The sequence below is a fragment of the Phalangium opilio genome, unplaced genomic scaffold (assembly GCF_054372755.1).
Source record: "Phalangium opilio isolate 3A_F unplaced genomic scaffold, DU_Popi_V2 ptg000031l_1, whole genome shotgun sequence".
Classification (NCBI taxonomy): Eukaryota; Metazoa; Arthropoda; class Arachnida; order Opiliones; family Phalangiidae; genus Phalangium; species Phalangium opilio.
Window position 1 is genome coordinate 2,593,977 of NW_028324158.1, and position 9,717 is coordinate 2,603,693.

The 9,717-nt window shown below is 45.5% G+C and overlaps 34 non-coding genes across 34 annotated transcripts; all 34 read left to right on the plus strand.

Moving 5' to 3' along the window:
* The first annotated feature begins 703 nt into the window (after positions 1–703).
* On the plus strand, positions 704–785 carry TRNAL-UAG (transfer RNA leucine (anticodon UAG)). The gene has a single exon. It is a non-coding gene; the product is annotated as a tRNA-Leu (tRNA).
* A 70-nt stretch (positions 786–855) lies between these two features.
* Positions 856–937, plus strand: TRNAL-AAG (transfer RNA leucine (anticodon AAG)). Its single transcript has one exon. It is a non-coding gene; the product is annotated as a tRNA-Leu (tRNA).
* Positions 938–1,159: 222 nt separating this feature from the next.
* TRNAL-AAG (transfer RNA leucine (anticodon AAG)) lies at positions 1,160–1,241 on the plus strand. Its single transcript has one exon. It is a non-coding gene; the product is annotated as a tRNA-Leu (tRNA).
* Positions 1,242–1,311: 70 nt separating this feature from the next.
* TRNAL-UAG (transfer RNA leucine (anticodon UAG)) lies at positions 1,312–1,393 on the plus strand. The gene has a single exon. It is a non-coding gene; the product is annotated as a tRNA-Leu (tRNA).
* Positions 1,394–1,615: 222 nt separating this feature from the next.
* Positions 1,616–1,697, plus strand: TRNAL-UAG (transfer RNA leucine (anticodon UAG)). Its single transcript has one exon. It is a non-coding gene; the product is annotated as a tRNA-Leu (tRNA).
* A 69-nt stretch (positions 1,698–1,766) lies between these two features.
* On the plus strand, positions 1,767–1,848 carry TRNAL-UAG (transfer RNA leucine (anticodon UAG)). Its single transcript has one exon. It is a non-coding gene; the product is annotated as a tRNA-Leu (tRNA).
* A 70-nt stretch (positions 1,849–1,918) lies between these two features.
* Positions 1,919–2,000, plus strand: TRNAL-AAG (transfer RNA leucine (anticodon AAG)). Its single transcript has one exon. It is a non-coding gene; the product is annotated as a tRNA-Leu (tRNA).
* Positions 2,001–2,374: 374 nt separating this feature from the next.
* Positions 2,375–2,456, plus strand: TRNAL-AAG (transfer RNA leucine (anticodon AAG)). The gene has a single exon. It is a non-coding gene; the product is annotated as a tRNA-Leu (tRNA).
* Positions 2,457–2,526: 70 nt separating this feature from the next.
* On the plus strand, positions 2,527–2,608 carry TRNAL-UAG (transfer RNA leucine (anticodon UAG)). The gene has a single exon. It is a non-coding gene; the product is annotated as a tRNA-Leu (tRNA).
* A 222-nt stretch (positions 2,609–2,830) lies between these two features.
* On the plus strand, positions 2,831–2,912 carry TRNAL-UAG (transfer RNA leucine (anticodon UAG)). The gene has a single exon. It is a non-coding gene; the product is annotated as a tRNA-Leu (tRNA).
* Positions 2,913–2,981: 69 nt separating this feature from the next.
* Positions 2,982–3,063, plus strand: TRNAL-UAG (transfer RNA leucine (anticodon UAG)). Its single transcript has one exon. It is a non-coding gene; the product is annotated as a tRNA-Leu (tRNA).
* Positions 3,064–3,436: 373 nt separating this feature from the next.
* Positions 3,437–3,518, plus strand: TRNAL-UAG (transfer RNA leucine (anticodon UAG)). The gene has a single exon. It is a non-coding gene; the product is annotated as a tRNA-Leu (tRNA).
* A 69-nt stretch (positions 3,519–3,587) lies between these two features.
* On the plus strand, positions 3,588–3,669 carry TRNAL-UAG (transfer RNA leucine (anticodon UAG)). Its single transcript has one exon. It is a non-coding gene; the product is annotated as a tRNA-Leu (tRNA).
* Positions 3,670–3,891: 222 nt separating this feature from the next.
* On the plus strand, positions 3,892–3,973 carry TRNAL-AAG (transfer RNA leucine (anticodon AAG)). Its single transcript has one exon. It is a non-coding gene; the product is annotated as a tRNA-Leu (tRNA).
* A 70-nt stretch (positions 3,974–4,043) lies between these two features.
* Positions 4,044–4,125, plus strand: TRNAL-UAG (transfer RNA leucine (anticodon UAG)). The gene has a single exon. It is a non-coding gene; the product is annotated as a tRNA-Leu (tRNA).
* A 533-nt stretch (positions 4,126–4,658) lies between these two features.
* Positions 4,659–4,740, plus strand: TRNAL-UAG (transfer RNA leucine (anticodon UAG)). Its single transcript has one exon. It is a non-coding gene; the product is annotated as a tRNA-Leu (tRNA).
* Positions 4,741–5,121: 381 nt separating this feature from the next.
* Positions 5,122–5,203, plus strand: TRNAL-UAG (transfer RNA leucine (anticodon UAG)). The gene has a single exon. It is a non-coding gene; the product is annotated as a tRNA-Leu (tRNA).
* A 381-nt stretch (positions 5,204–5,584) lies between these two features.
* Positions 5,585–5,666, plus strand: TRNAL-UAG (transfer RNA leucine (anticodon UAG)). Its single transcript has one exon. It is a non-coding gene; the product is annotated as a tRNA-Leu (tRNA).
* A 70-nt stretch (positions 5,667–5,736) lies between these two features.
* TRNAL-CAG (transfer RNA leucine (anticodon CAG)) lies at positions 5,737–5,818 on the plus strand. Its single transcript has one exon. It is a non-coding gene; the product is annotated as a tRNA-Leu (tRNA).
* Positions 5,819–6,039: 221 nt separating this feature from the next.
* TRNAL-CAG (transfer RNA leucine (anticodon CAG)) lies at positions 6,040–6,121 on the plus strand. The gene has a single exon. It is a non-coding gene; the product is annotated as a tRNA-Leu (tRNA).
* Positions 6,122–6,492: 371 nt separating this feature from the next.
* Positions 6,493–6,574, plus strand: TRNAL-UAG (transfer RNA leucine (anticodon UAG)). Its single transcript has one exon. It is a non-coding gene; the product is annotated as a tRNA-Leu (tRNA).
* A 222-nt stretch (positions 6,575–6,796) lies between these two features.
* Positions 6,797–6,878, plus strand: TRNAL-AAG (transfer RNA leucine (anticodon AAG)). The gene has a single exon. It is a non-coding gene; the product is annotated as a tRNA-Leu (tRNA).
* A 70-nt stretch (positions 6,879–6,948) lies between these two features.
* Positions 6,949–7,030, plus strand: TRNAL-CAG (transfer RNA leucine (anticodon CAG)). Its single transcript has one exon. It is a non-coding gene; the product is annotated as a tRNA-Leu (tRNA).
* A 69-nt stretch (positions 7,031–7,099) lies between these two features.
* On the plus strand, positions 7,100–7,181 carry TRNAL-CAG (transfer RNA leucine (anticodon CAG)). Its single transcript has one exon. It is a non-coding gene; the product is annotated as a tRNA-Leu (tRNA).
* A 221-nt stretch (positions 7,182–7,402) lies between these two features.
* On the plus strand, positions 7,403–7,484 carry TRNAL-CAG (transfer RNA leucine (anticodon CAG)). Its single transcript has one exon. It is a non-coding gene; the product is annotated as a tRNA-Leu (tRNA).
* A 221-nt stretch (positions 7,485–7,705) lies between these two features.
* Positions 7,706–7,787, plus strand: TRNAL-CAG (transfer RNA leucine (anticodon CAG)). Its single transcript has one exon. It is a non-coding gene; the product is annotated as a tRNA-Leu (tRNA).
* A 220-nt stretch (positions 7,788–8,007) lies between these two features.
* On the plus strand, positions 8,008–8,089 carry TRNAL-UAG (transfer RNA leucine (anticodon UAG)). Its single transcript has one exon. It is a non-coding gene; the product is annotated as a tRNA-Leu (tRNA).
* Positions 8,090–8,159: 70 nt separating this feature from the next.
* Positions 8,160–8,241, plus strand: TRNAL-AAG (transfer RNA leucine (anticodon AAG)). The gene has a single exon. It is a non-coding gene; the product is annotated as a tRNA-Leu (tRNA).
* Positions 8,242–8,311: 70 nt separating this feature from the next.
* TRNAL-CAG (transfer RNA leucine (anticodon CAG)) lies at positions 8,312–8,393 on the plus strand. The gene has a single exon. It is a non-coding gene; the product is annotated as a tRNA-Leu (tRNA).
* A 70-nt stretch (positions 8,394–8,463) lies between these two features.
* Positions 8,464–8,545, plus strand: TRNAF-AAA (transfer RNA phenylalanine (anticodon AAA)). Its single transcript has one exon. It is a non-coding gene; the product is annotated as a tRNA-Phe (tRNA).
* Positions 8,546–8,916: 371 nt separating this feature from the next.
* On the plus strand, positions 8,917–8,998 carry TRNAL-UAG (transfer RNA leucine (anticodon UAG)). The gene has a single exon. It is a non-coding gene; the product is annotated as a tRNA-Leu (tRNA).
* Positions 8,999–9,068: 70 nt separating this feature from the next.
* Positions 9,069–9,150, plus strand: TRNAL-AAG (transfer RNA leucine (anticodon AAG)). The gene has a single exon. It is a non-coding gene; the product is annotated as a tRNA-Leu (tRNA).
* Positions 9,151–9,220: 70 nt separating this feature from the next.
* TRNAL-CAG (transfer RNA leucine (anticodon CAG)) lies at positions 9,221–9,302 on the plus strand. Its single transcript has one exon. It is a non-coding gene; the product is annotated as a tRNA-Leu (tRNA).
* A 70-nt stretch (positions 9,303–9,372) lies between these two features.
* Positions 9,373–9,454, plus strand: TRNAL-AAG (transfer RNA leucine (anticodon AAG)). The gene has a single exon. It is a non-coding gene; the product is annotated as a tRNA-Leu (tRNA).
* Positions 9,455–9,717: the final 263 nt, after the last annotated feature.

The following is a 9,717-nucleotide window of genomic DNA, read 5'->3' on the forward strand; positions in this document are numbered from 1 at the left end:
CGTAGGTTCGAATCACTCCTATATCAGATTCACGCATTTTCATAGTTTAATAACATGAAGCTCTTGCTCATTTGTCTGAGCTGACGTTTGAGTTCAGGTCGAGTGGCCGTGTGGTCTAAGGCGCTGGTTTAAGGCATCAGTCTCTTCGGAGGCGTGGGTTCGAATCCCACCTCTATCAGACTCATGCATTTTCTTAGTTTAATAACATGAAGCTCTTGATTATTTGTCTGAGTTGACGTGTGTGTTCAGGTAGAGTGGCCGAGTGATCTAAGGCGCTTGTTTTAGGCACCAGTCTCTTCGGAGGCGTGGGTTCGAATCCCACCTCAATCAGACTCATGCATTTTGTTAGTCTAATAACATGAAGCTCTTTTTTTATTTGTCTTAGGTGACAAGTGTATTCAGGTAGAGTGGCCGAGTGGTCCAAGGCACTGGTTTAAGGCACCAGTCTCTTCGGAGGCGTGGGTACGAATCTCACCCCTATCAGTCTGTTGTGTTTTAAGGAATTGTAAAATGAAGATTTTGCTGAATAGACTGAGTTTACACTTGTTTTCAGGTAGAGTGGCCGAGTGGTCTAAGGCGCTGGTTTTAGGCACCAGTCTATTCGGAGGCATGAGTTCGAATCCCACCTCTATCAGACTCATGCATTTTCTTAGTTTAATAACATGAAGCTCTTGCTTATTTGTCTGAGTAACGTGTGTGTTCAGGTAGAGTGGCCGAGTGGTCTAAGGCGCTGGTTTTAGGCACCAGTCTCTTCGGAGGCGTGGGTTCGAATCCCACCTCTATCAGACTCATGCATTTTGTTAGTTTAATAACATGAAGCTCTTGCTTATTTGTCTTAGTTGGCGAGTGTGTTCAGGTAGAGTGGCCGATTGGTCTAAGGCGCTGGTTTAAGGCACCAGTCTCTTTGGAGGCGTGGGTTCGAATCCCACCTCTATCAGACTCATGCATTTTCTTAGTTTAATAACATGAAGCTCTTGCTTATTTGTCTGAGTTGACAAGTGTGTTCAGGTAGAGTGGCCGAGTGGTTTAAGGCGCTGGATTCAGGTACCAGTCTCTTCGGAGGCGTAGGTTCGAATCCCTCCTCTATCAGATTCACGCATTTTCATAGTTTAATAACATGAAGCTCTTGCTCATTTGTCTGAGCTGACGTTTGAGTTCAGGTAGAGTGGCCGTGTGGTCTAAGGCGCTGGTTTAAGGCACCAGTCTCTTCGGAGGCGTGGGTTCGAATCCCACCTCTATCAGACTCATGCATTTTCTTAGTTTAATAACATGAAGCTCTTGCTTATTTGTCTGAGTTGACGTGTGTGTTCAGGTAGAGTGGCCGAGTGGTCTAAGGCGCTTGTTTTAGGCACCAGTCTCTTCGGAGGCGTGGGTTCGAATCCCACCTCAATCAGACTCATGCATTTTGTTAGTCTAATAACATGAAGCTCTTTTTTTATTTGTCTTAGGTGACAAGTGTATTCAGGTAGAGTGGCCGAGGGGTCCAAGGCACTGGTTTAAGGCACCAGTCTCTTCGGAGGCGTGGGTACGAATCTCACCCCTATCAGTCTGTTGTGTTTTTAAGAATTGTAAAATGAAGATTTTGCTGAATAGACTGAGTTTACACTTGTTTTCAGGTAGAGTGGCCGAGTGGTCTAAGGCGCTGGTTTTAGGCACCAGTCTATTCGGAGGCATGGGTTCGAATCCCACCTCTATCAGACTCATGCATTTTCTTAGTTTAATAACATGAAGCTCTTGCTTATTTGTCTGAGTAACGTGTTTGTTCAGGTAGAGTGGCCGAGTGGTCTAAGGCGCTGGTTTTAGGCACCAGTCTCTTCGGAGGCGTGGGTTCGAATCCCACCTCTATCAGACTCATGCATTTTGTTAGTTTAATAACATGAAGCTCTTGCTTATTTGTCTTAGTTGGCGAGTGTGTTCAGGTAGAGTGGCCGATTGGTCTAAGGCGCTGGTTTAAGGCACCAGTCTCTTTGGAGGCGTGGGTTCGAATCCCACCTCTATCAGACTCATGCATTTTCTTAGTTTAATAACATGAAGCTCTTGCTTATTTGTCTGAGTTGACAAGTGTGTTCAGGTAGAGTGGCCGAGTGGTTTAAGGCGCTGGATTCAGGTACCAGTCTCTTCGGAGGCGTAGGTTCGAATCACTCCTCTATCAGATTCACGCATTTTCATAGTTTAATAACATGAAGCTCTTGCTCATTTGTCTGAGCTGACGTTTGAGTTCAGGTCGAGTGGCCGTGTGGTCTAAGGCGCTGGTTTAAGGCATCAGTCTCTTCGGAGGCGTGGGTTCGAATCCCACCTCTATCAGACTCATGCATTTTCTTAGTTTAATAACATGAAGCTCTTGATTATTTGTCTGAGCTGACGTTTGAGTTCAGGTAGAGTGGCCGTGTGGTCTAAGGCGCTGGTTTAAGGCACCAGTCTCTTCGGAGGCGTGGGTTCGAATCCCACCTCTATCAGACTCATGCATTTTCTTAGTTTAATAACATGAAGCTCTTGCTTATTTGTCTGAGTTGACGTGTGTGTTCAGGTAGAGTGGCCGAGTGGTCTAAGGCGCTTGTTTTAGGCACCAGTCTCTTCGGAGGCGTGGGTTCGAATCCCACCTCAATCAGACTCATGCATTTTGTTAGTCTAATAACATGAAGCTCTTTTTTTATTTGTCTTAGGTGACAAGTGTATTCAGGTAGAGTGGCCGAGGGGTCCAAGGCACTGGTTTAAGGCACCAGTCTCTTCGGAGGCGTGGGTACGAATCTCACCCCTATCAGTCTGTTGTGTTTTTAAGAATTGTAAAATGAAGATTTTGCTGAATAGACTGAGTTTACACTTGTTTTCAGGTAGAGTGGCCGAGTGGTCTAAGGCGCTGGTTTTAGGCACCAGTCTATTCGGAGGCATGGGTTCGAATCCCACCTCTATCAGACTCATGCATTTTCTTAGTTTAATAACATGAAGCTCTTGCTTATTTGTCTGAGTAACGTGTGTGTTCAGGTAGAGTGGCCGAGTGGTCTAAGGCGCTGGTTTTAGGCACCAGTCTCTTCGGAGGCGTGGGTTCGAATCCCACCTCTATCAGACTCATGCATTTTCTTAGTTTAATAACATGAAGCTCTTGCTTATTTGTCTGAGTTGACAAGTGTGTTCAGGTAGAGTGGCCGAGTGGTTTAAGGCGCTGGATTCAGGTACCAGTCTCTTCGGAGGCGTAGGTTCGAATCCCTCCTCTATCAGATTCACGCATTTTCATAGTTTAATAACATGAAGCTCTTGCTCATTTGTCTGAGCTGAGGTTTGAGTTCAGGTAGAGTGGCCGTGTGGTCTAAGGCGCTGGTTTAAGGCACCAGTCTCTTCGGAGGCGTGGGTACGAATCTCACCCCTATCAGTCTGTTGTGTTTTTAAAAATTGTAAAATGAAGATTTTGCTGAATAGACTGAGTTTACACTTGTTTTCAGGTAGAGTGGCCGAGTGGTCTAAGGCGCTGGTTTTAGGCACCAGTCTATTCGGAGGCATGGGTTCGAATCCCACCTCTATCAGACTCATGCATTTTCTTAGTTTAATAACATGAAGCTCTTGCTTATTTGTCTGAGTAACGTGTGTGTTCAGGTAGAGTGGCCGAGTGGTCTAAGGCGCTGGTTTTAGGCACCAGTCTCTTCGGAGGCGTGGGTTCGAATCCCACCTCTATCAGACTCATGCATTTTCTTAGTTTAATAACATGAAGCTCTTGCTTATTTGTCTGAGTTGACAAGTGTGTTCAGGTAGAGTGGCCGAGTGGTTTAAGGCGCTGGATTCAGGTACCAGTCTCTTCGGAGGCGTAGGTTCGAATCCCTCCTCTATCAGATTCACGCATTTTCATAGTTTAATAACATGAAGCTCTTGCTCATTTGTCTGAGCTGACGTTTGAGTTCAGGTAGAGTGGCCGTGTGGTCTAAGGCGCTGGTTTAAGGCACCAGTCTCTTCGGAGGCGTGGGTTCGAATCCCACCTCTATCAGACTCATGCATTTTCTTAGTTTAATAACATGAAGCTCTTGCTTATTTGTCTGAGTTGACGTGTGTGTTCAGGTAGAGTGGCCGAGTGGTCTAAGGCGCTTGTTTTAGGCACCAGTCTCTTCGGAGGCGTGGGTTCGAATCCCACCTCAATCAGACTCATGCATTTTGTTAGTCTAATAACATGAAGCTCTTTTTTTATTTGTCTTAGGTGACAAGTGTATTCAGGTAGAGTGGCCGAGGGGTCCAAGGCACTGGTTTAAGGCACCAGTCTCTTCGGAGGCGTGGGTACGAATCTCACCCCTATCAGTCTGTTGTGTTTTTAAGAATTGTAAAATGAAGATTTTGCTGAATAGACTGAGTTTACACTTGTTTTCAGGTAGAGTGGCCGAGTGGTCTAAGGCGCTGGATTCAGGTACCAGTCTCTTCGGAGGCGTAGGTTCGAATCCCTCCTCTATCAGATTCATGCATTTTCATAGTTTTATAACATGAGGCTCTTGCTCATTTGTCTGAGCTGACGTGTGTGTTCAGGTAGAGTGGCCGTGTGGTCTAAGGTGCTGGTTTCAGGTACCTGTCTCTTCGGAGGCGTGGGTTCGAATCTCACCCCTATCAGTCTATCAGTCTGTTGTGTTTTTAAGAATTGTAAAATGAAGATTTTGCTGAATAGACTGAGTTTACTTATGTTTTCAGGTAGAGTGGCCGAGTGGTCTAAGGCGCTGGTTTTAGGCACCAGTCTCTTCGGAGGCGTGGGTTCGAATACCACCTCTATCAGACTCATGCATTTTCTTAGTTTAATAACATGAAGCTCTTGCTTATTTGTCTGAGTTGACAAGTGTGTTCAGGTAGAGTGGCCGAGTGGTTTAAGGCGCTGGATTCAGGTACCAGTCTCTTCGGAGGCGTAGGTTCGAATCCCTCCTCTATCAGATTCATGCATTTTCATAGTTTTATAACATGAGGCTCTTGCTCATTTGTCTGAGCTGACGTGTGTGTTCAGGTAGAGTGGCCGTGTGGTCTAAGGTGCTGGTTTCAGGTACCTGTCTCTTCGGAGGCGTGGGTTCGAATCTCACCCCTATCAGTCTATCAGTCTGTTGTGTTTTTAAGAATTGTAAAATGAAGATTTTGCTGAATAGACTGAGTTTACTTATGTTTTCAGGTAGAGTGGCCGAGTGGTCTAAGGCGCTGGTTTTAGGCACCAGTCTCTTCGGAGGCGTGGGTTCGAATACCACCTCTATCAGACTCATGCATTTTCTTAGTTTAATAACATGAAGCTCTTGCTTATTTGTCTGAGTTGACAAGTGTGTTCAGGTAGAGTGGCCGAGTGGTTTAAGGCGCTGGATTCAGGTACCAGTCTCTTCGGAGGCGTAGGTTCGAATCCCTCCTCTATCAGATTCATGCATTTTCATAGTTTTATAACATGAGGCTCTTGCTCATTTGTCTGAGCTGACGTGTGTGTTCAGGTAGAGTGGCCGTGTGGTCTAAGGTGCTGGTTTCAGGTACCTGTCTCTTCGGAGGCGTGGGTTCGAATCTCACCCCTATCAGTCTATCAGTCTGTTGTGTTTTTAAGAATTGTAAAATGAAGATTTTGCTGAATAGACTGAGTTTACTTATGTTTTCAGGTAGAGTGGCCGAGTGGTCTAAGGCGCTGGTTTTAGGCACCAGTCTCTTCGGAGGCGTGGGTTCGAATCCCACCTCTATCAGACTCATGCATTTTGTTAGTTTAATAACATGAAGCTCTTGCTTATTTGTCTTAGTTGGCGAGTGTGTTCAGGTAGAGTGGCCGAGTGGTCTAAGGCGCTGGATTCAGGTTCCAGTCTCTTCGGAGGCGTGGGTTCGAATCCCACCTCTATCAGATTCATGCATTTTCATAGTTTAGTAACATGAAGCTCTTGCTCATTTGTCTGAGCTGACGTTTGTGTTCAGGTAGAGTGGCCGTGTGGTCTGAGGTGCTGGTTTCAGGTACCAGTCTCTTCGGAGGCGTGGTTTCGAATCTCACCTCTATCAGTCTGTTGTGTTTTTAAGAATTTTAAAGTGAAGATTTTGCTTAATAGACTGAGTTTACTTTTGTTTTCAGGTAGAGTGGCCGAGTGGTCTAAGGCGCTGGTTTCAGGTACCAGTCTCTTCGGAGGCGTGGGTTAGAATCCCACCTCTATCAGATTCATGCATTTTCATAGTTTAATAACATGAGGCTCTTGCTCATCTGTCTGAGCTGACGTGTGTGTTCAGGTAGAGTGGCCGTGTGGTCTAAGGTGCTGGTTTCAGGTATCAGTCTCTTCGGAGGCGTGGTTTCGAATCTCACCCCTATCAGTCTGTTGTGTTTTTAAGAATTTTAAATGAAGATTTTGCTGAATAGACTGAGTTTACTTATGATTTCAGGTAGAGTGGCCGAGTGGTCTAAGGCGCTGGTTTTAGGCACTGGTCTCTTCGGAGGCGTGGATTCGAATCTCACCCCTATCAGTCTGTTGTGTTTTTAAGAATTGTAAAATGAAGATTTTGCTGAATAGACTGAGTTTACTTATGTTTTCAGGTAGAGTGGCCGAGTGGTCTAAGGCGCTGGTTTTAGGCACCAGTCTCTTCGGAGGCGTGTGTTCGAATCCCACCTCTATCAGACTCATGCATTTTCTTAGTTTAATAACATAAAGCTCTTGCTTATTTGTCTTAGTTGACAAGTGTGTTCAGGTAGAGTGGCCGAGTGGTTTAAGGCGCTGGATTCAGGTACCAGTCTCTTCGGAGGCGTAGGTTCGAATCCCTCCTCTATCAGATTCACGCATTTTCATAGTTTAATAACATGAAGCTCTTGCTCATTTGTCTGAGCTGACGTTTGTGTTCAGGTAGAGTGGCCGTGTGGTCTAAGGCGCTGGTTTAAGGCACCAGTCTCTTCGGAGGCGTGGGTTCGAATCCCACCTCTATCAGACTCATGCATTTTCTTAGTTTAATAACATGAAGCTCTTGCTTATTTGTCTGAGTTGACAAGTGTGTTCAGGTAGGGTGGCCGAGTGGTCTAAGGCGCTGGATGCAGGTTCCAGTCTCTTCGGAGGCGTGGGTTCGAATCCCACCTCTATCAGTCTGTTGTGTTTTTAAGAATTTTAAAGTGAAGATTTTGCTTAATAGACTGAGTTTACTTTTGTTTTCAGGTAGAGTGGCCGAGTGGTCTAAGGCGCTGGTTTCAGGTACCAGTCTCGTCGGAGGCGTGGGTTAGAATCCCACCTCTATCAGATTCATGCATTTTCATAGTTTAATAACATGAGGCTCTTGCTCATCTGTCTGAGCTGACGTGTGTGTTCAGGTAGAGTGGCCGTGTGGTCTAAGGTGCTGGTTTCAGGTATCAGTCTCTTCGGAGGCTTGGTTTCGAATCTCACCCCTATCAGTCTGTTGTGTTTTTAAGAATTTTAAAGTGAAGATTTTGCTTAATAGACTGAGTTTACTTTTGTTTTCAGGTAGAGTGGCCGAGTGGTCTAAGGCGCTGGTTTCAGGTACCAGTCTCTTCGGAGGCGTGGGTTAGAATCCCACCTCTATCAGATTCATGCATTTTCATAGTTTAATAACATGAGGCTCTTGCTCATCTGTCTGAGCTGACGTGTGTGTTCAGGTAGAGTGGCCGTGTGGTCTAAGGTGCTGGTTTCAGGTATCAGTCTCTTCGGAGGCGTGGTTTCGAATCTCACCCCTATCAGTCTGTTGTGTTTTTAAGAATTTTAAAGTGAAGATTTTGCTTAATAGACTGAGTTTACTTTTGTTTTCAGGTAGAGTGGCCGAGTGGTCTAAGGCGCTGGTTTCAGGTACCAGTCTCTTCGGAGGCGTGGGTTAGAATCCCACCTCTATCAGATTCATGCATTTTCATAGTTTAATAACATGAGGCTCTTGCTCATCTGTCTGAGCTGACGTGTGTGTTCAGGTAGAGTGGCCGTGTGGTCTAAGGTGCTGGTTTCAGGTATCAGTCTCTTCGGAGGCGTGGTTTCGAATCTCACCCCTATCAGTCTGTTGTGTTTTTAAGAATTTTAAATGAAGATTTTGCTGAATAGACTGAGTTTACTTATGTTTTCAGGTAGAGTGGCCGAGTGGTCTGAGGCGCTGGTTTTAGGCACCAGTCTCTTCGGAGGCGTGGGTTCGAATCCCACCTCTATCAGACTCATGCATTTTGTTTGTTTAATAACATGAAGCTCTTGCTTATTTGTCTTAGTTGACGAGTGTGTTCAGGTAGAGTGGCTGATTGGTCTAAGGCGCTGGTTTAAGGCACCAGTCTGTTCGGAGGCGTGGGTTCGAATCCCACCTCTATCAGACTCATGCATTTTCTTAGTTTAATAACATGAAGCTCTTGCTTATTTGTCTGAGTTGACAAGTGTATTCAGGAAGAGTGGCCGAGTGGTCTAAGGCGCTGGATTCAGGTACCAGTCTCTTCGGAGGCGTAGGTTCGAATCCTACCTCTATCAGATTCACGCATTTTCATATTTTAATAACATGAAGCTCTTGCTCATTTGTCTGAGCTGACGTTTGTGTTCAGGTAGAGTGGCCGTGTGGTCTAAGGCGCTGGTTTAAAGCACCAGTCTCTTCGGAGGCGTGGGTTCGAATCCCACCTCTATCAGATTCATGCATTTTCATAGTTTAATAACATGAGGCTCTTGCTCATCTGTCTGAGCTGACGTGTGTGTTCAGGTAGAGTGGCCGTGTGGTCTAAGGTGCTGGTTTCAGGTATCAGTCTCTTCGGAGGCGTGGTTTCGAATCTCACCCCTATCAGTCTGTTGTGTTTTTAAGAATTTTAAATGAAGATTTTGCTGAATAGACTGAGTTTACTTATGATTTCAGGTAGAGTGGCCGAGTGGTCTAAGGCGCTGGTTTTAGGCACTGGTCTCTTCGGAGGCGTGGATTCGAATCTCACCCCTATCAGTCTGTTGTGTTTTTAAGAATTGTAAAATGAAGATTTTGCTGAATAGACTGAGTTTACTTATGTTTTCAGGTAGAGTGGCCGAGTGGTCTGAGGCGCTGGTTTTAGGCACCAGTCTCTTCGGAGGCGTGGGTTCGAATCCCACCTCTATCAGACTCATGCATTTTGTTTGTTTAATAACATGAAGCTCTTGCTTATTTGTCTTAGTTGACGAGTGTGTTCAGGTAGAGTGGCTGATTGGTCTAAGGCGCTGGTTTAAGGCACCAGTCTGTTCGGAGGCGTGGGTTCGAATCCCACCTCTATCAGACTCATGCGTTTTCTTAGTTTAATAACATGAAGCTCTTGCTTATTTGTCTGAGTTGACAAGTGTATTCAGGAAGAGTGGCCGAGTGGTCTAAGGCGCTGGATTCAGGTACCAGTCTCTTCGGAGGCGTAGGTTCGAATCCTACCTCTATCAGATTCACGCATTTTCATAGTTTAATAACATGAAGCTCTTGCTCATTTGTCTGAGCTGACGTTTGTGTTCAGGTAGAGTGGCCGTGTGGTCTAAGGCGCTGGTTTAAGGCACCAGTCTCTTCGGAGGCGTGGGTTCGAATCCCACCTCTATCAGATTCATGCATTTTCATAGTTTAATAACATGAAGCTCTTGCTCATTTGTCTGAGCTGACGTTTGTGTTCAGGTAGAGTGGCCGTGTGGTCTAAGGTGCTGGTTTCAGGTACCAGTCTCTTCGGAGGCGTGGTTTCGAATCTCACCTCTATCAGTCTGTTGTGTTTTTAAGAATTTTAAAGTGAAGATTTTGCTTAATAGACTGAGTTTACTTTTGTTTTCAGGTAGAGTGGCCGAGTGTTCTAAGGCGCTGGTTTCAGGTACC